General features: G+C 38.8%; 1 long non-coding RNA gene across 1 annotated transcript; it reads left to right on the top strand.

The window, feature by feature from the left end:
- The first annotated feature begins 275 nt into the window (after positions 1 to 275).
- Positions 276 to 4,582, top strand: LOC309628624. The gene is made up of 2 exons (XR_014244594.1): positions 276 to 1,588; positions 1,676 to 4,582. It is a non-coding gene; the product is annotated as an uncharacterized lncRNA (long non-coding RNA).
- Positions 4,583 to 4,967: the final 385 nt, after the last annotated feature.

Genomic DNA, 4,967 nt, shown 5'->3' with positions numbered 1-4,967 from the left:
AGTGTTAGCCACAGCAATCAGAGAAGAAAAAGAAATAAAAGGAATCCAAATTGGAAAAGAAGAAGTAAAGCTGTCTTTTTTTGCAGATGACATGATACTATACATAGAGAATCCTAAAGATGCTACCAGAAAACTACTAGAGCTAAACAATGAATTTGGTAAAGTAGCAGGATACAAACTTAATGCACAGAAATCTCTTGCATTCTTATACACTAATGATGAAAAATCTGAAAGTGAAATTAAGAAAACTCTCCCATTTACCATTGTAACAAAAAGAATAAAATATCTAGGAATAAACCTACCTAAGGAGACAAAAGACCTGTATGCAGAAAATTATAGGACACTGATGAAAGAAATTAAAGATGATACAAATAGATGGAGAGATATACCATGTTCTTGGATTGGAAGAATCAACATTGTTAAAATGACTCTACTACCCAAAGCAATCTACAGATTCAATGCAATCCCTATCAAACTACCACTGGCATTTTTCACAGAACTAGAACAAAAAATTTCACAATTTGTATGGAAACACAAAAGACCCTGAATAGCCAAAACAATCTTGAGAACGAAAAATGGAGCTGGAGGAATCAGGCTCCCTGACTTCAGACTATAGTACAAAGCTACAGTAATCAAGACAGTTTGGTACTGGCACAAAAACAGAAATATAGATCAATGGAACAGGATAGAAAGCCCAGAGATAAACCCACGCACATATGGTCACCTTATCTTTGATAAAGGAGGCAAGCATATACAGTGGAGAAAAGACAGCCTCTTCAATAAGTGGTGCTGGGAAAATTGGACAGGTACATATAAAAGTAAGAAATTAGAACACTCCCTGACACCATACACAAAAATAAACTCAAAATGGATTAAAGACCTAAGTGTAAGGCCAGACACTATCAAACTCTTAGAGGAAAACATAGGCAGAACACTTTATGACATAAATCACACCAAGATCCTTTTTGACCCAGCTCCTAGAGAAATGGAAATAAAAACACAAATAAACAAATGGGACCTAATGAAACTTAAAAGCTTTTGCACAGCAAAGGAAACCATAAACAAGCCCAAAAGACAACCATCAGAATGGGAGAAAATATTTGCAAATGAAGCAACTGACAAAGGATTAATCTCCAAGATTTACAAGCAGCTCATGCAGCTCAATAACAAAAAAACAAACAACCCAATCCAAAAATGGGCAGAAGATCTAAATAGACATTTCTCCAAAGAAGATATACAGATTGCCAACAGACACATGAAAGAATGCTCAACATCATTAATCATTAGAGAAATGCAAATCAAAACTACAATGAGGTATCATCTCACACCAGTCAGAATGGCCATCATCAAAAAATCTAGAAACAATAAATGCTGGAGAGGGTGTGGAGGAAAGGGAGCACTCTTGCACTGTTGGTGGGAATGTAAATTGATACAGCCACTATGGAGAACAGTATGGAGGTTCCTTAAAAAACTAAAAATAGAAGCCCAAGGGCTGGGGCCGCCCGGGCCCTTCGTGGGCGGAGGCCGAGTTTGTTAAGGGGTCCATACATGGTCTCTACTCCGGCTGGGCTTGGCAGCACTTGCTCAGGTTAAGTCTGAAGCGGGGCAACATTGCTCTGCGGTGCTGGCTGGGTGGGGTTGTGCACTGCCCCTCTTAGGAGCGAGGAAAATCCAGGGTGGAGCTCAGAGCAGATTGTTTTTCCTTTACGTGAGAGAAAACCCACCCAGAGAAGCCAGGCTCCGAAGGCAAGTGTACAAATGCCTCCCGTGCACCCAAGACCCAAGGGGGAAGAACATAGAGCCCAGATGAGTGTCAAGGGTTACAATTTCTCAATATTATGGGCACCAAGGCTTCCCTGGTGGTGCAGTGGTTAAGAATCCGCCTGCCAATGCAGGGGACATGGGTTCGAGCCCTCTTCCAGGAAGATCCCACATGCCGCAGAGCAACTAAGCCCGTGCGCCACAACTACTGAACCTGCGCTCTAGAGCCCATGAGCCACAACTACTGAAGCCCGAGTGCCTAGAGCCTGTGCTCTGCAACAAGAGAAGCCACTGCAACAAGAAGCCTGCACACCGGAACAAAGAGTAGCACCCACTCGTTGTAACTAGAGAAAGCCCGCGCAGAGCAACAAAGACCCAACACAGCCAAAAATAATAAATAAATAAAAATAAAATTTATTAAAAAAAAAAAACCAACTTATTTTACAAATGAAGGAACTGAGGCCCAGAGTGATTTGATGGCCTCATAATTTCTTAGCCAAGTCAAGGCATTATTGTAATTTTTACCTGGAGTATCCAGTGGCTGAAAGACTGATTCTTTGTTCAAAAGCAGTTTCTATGTGCAGAATGGGCATATTTAGTCAGAATAAAATAAACATACCATCTGATAGGTGAGAAGGAAAAAAAAAACAACTAAAAATAGAACTACCATACGAACCAGCAATCCCACTACTGGGCATATACCCTGAGAAAACCATAGTTCAAAAAGAGTCATGTACCAAAATGTTCATTGCAGCTCTACTTACAATAGCCAGGACATGGAAGCAACCTAAGTGTCCATCATCGGATGAATGGATAAAGAAGATGTGGCACATATATACAATGGAATATTACTCAGCCATAAAAAGGAATGAAATGGAGGTATTTGTAATGAGGTGGATGGAGTTAGAGTCTGTCATACAGAGTGAAGTAAGTCAGAAAGAGAAAAACAAATACAGTATGCTAACACATATATATGGAATCTAAGGAAGAAAAAAAAAAAATGGTCATGAAGAACCTAGTGGCAAGATGGGAATAAAGACACAGACCTACTAGAGAATGGACTTGAGGATATGGGGAGGGGGAGGGGTGAGATGTGACAGGGTGAGAGAGTGTCATGGACATATATACACTACCAAATGTAAAATAGATAGCTAGTGGGAAGAAGCCGCATAGCACAGGGAGATCAGCTCGGTGCTTTGTGACCACCTAGAGGGGTGGGATAGGGAGGGTGGGAGGGAGGGAGATGCAAGAGGGAAGAGATATCTGAACATATGTATATGTATAACTGATTCACTTTGTTATAAAGCAGAAACTAACACACCATTGTAAAGCAATTATACTCCAATAAAGATGTTTAAAAAAAAAATACAAAACTTAAAAAAAAAAATTGTGACAATCTCTGCCTTATTGTGGTTTCAAGGGAAAAAATTAGAGTGACTTTTATTTACAATACTCCCTACTGCATATAAACTAGAAAGCCCTCTCTCCCCCATCTGCATATCAAAGCCTTTCCCAGCTTCTATTCTACTCCTCCCCTACATTACTGCTGAATTCTGTAGTAAACTCCATTCTCTAAAGGTCCCAGCTCTACCCTGACTGCTGGTTTTAAAATATAATCCTTCTCCCAACACTCCCAATATTTTTATTCTTTACACTTATTTCTTTATATTTTTTTCATAAAGGGCTTATCACCTTTTAACACGTTTTAATAATGTATTCCTTTCATACAACCTCATCCTTTGTGTATGGCCTGTCTCCCTAGGATAAGTTGCGCAGGGTGGGGATTTGTCTGTGTGAGTCACTGATACATCTTGACTACCTGGAACAGTATCTGACACATAGGAAGCTCTCGATAATTAGTTAATATACTGTCATTAGCAGGTTATCATTCTGTTCATTTTTTCTTTCATTCATTTTTCGCACAAATTAAAAGGAATGAAATTGGGTCATTTGTAGAGACGTGGATGGACCTAGAGTCTGTCATACAGAGTGAAGTAAGTCAGAAAGAGAAAAACAAATATTGTATATTAACACATATATGTTGAATTTAGAAAAATGGTACAGATGAACCTATTTGCAGGGCAGGAATAGAGTTGCAGACATGAAGAATGGACATGTGGACAGAGAGGGGGTGAATTGGGAGATTAGGATTGACATATATACACTACCATGTGTAAAATCGATAGCTAGTGTGAACATGCTGTATAGGACAGGGAGCTCAGCTCGGCGCTCTGTGACGACCTAGATGGGTGGGATGGGGGGATTGGGAAAGAAGTCAAGGAGGGACGGGATATACGTATACATATAGCTGATTCACTTCGTTGTACAGCAGAAACTAACACATCATTGTAAAGCAACTATACTCCAATTAAAAAAAAAAACTAATTTGGAGAAACAAGGACAGCGACATCATTGGCCGTCTGAATGGCAGTAAGAGCGAATGACCTATTCCATTGCATTTGTCACTATGTACAAAACAGGCCTGATCTATATGTAGTAACACCTAATTCATGATACAGCAAGGCCTTTTGATATTTTACTATAAGTAAACTTAGGCTGCATATGGGTCTAAGTCCTTGATCATTTTGTTCATATTAAACATAGAATATTTAGAAAATATAGTTATGAAAGCATGTACACATTTTAAAAACCAGATTTAAACCTGATTCTGTCAAGGTAAAGGGAGTAAATTATTATCATTTGAAAATATAATTTTTTTTTTTTTTTCCTTTTGAGAACCCTGAAGAAAGTACTTGGAAAAAACAAAAAAATCGTATACAAGCTTTTTCTTCCCAAAATTTTAGACCATAAAACTGAGGAATGTTGAATCTTTTCTCAACATCCACCCCCCAAGCAAATGCCAAGGGCTATATTACAGAAATATTAGAAACTCAATAAACATTCCCTGAATGATTGATCCAATAAATGTCTAAATCAATGTGGCTTAGGGAGATTCATCTTTCACAACAGTGACAGAGTTACTGCCATAGGTTTTCGTGGTTGTTATTTATTTTTGTATTCAATGTAGGATGGATGTTTTTATTAATATGTGTTATAACATTTTATTTGAAGAAATAGTAACCTCTGTATAGGAACAAGTATTCAGCTCCAATAACCCTAAGTGAGGTATTAGCACAAGTGAGTGTCTTCAGTAGCTCTGAGACATCTGCCCTGCTGGGCCAAACTAAAGTTTTGGGGAAAGAAAT

The sequence above is a fragment of the Balaenoptera borealis genome (genome assembly GCF_965194805.1).
Source record: "Balaenoptera borealis genome assembly, chromosome: 4".
Taxonomy (NCBI): domain Eukaryota; kingdom Metazoa; phylum Chordata; class Mammalia; order Artiodactyla; family Balaenopteridae; genus Balaenoptera; species Balaenoptera borealis.
This window is presented reverse-complemented; position numbering and strand designations above follow the sequence as displayed.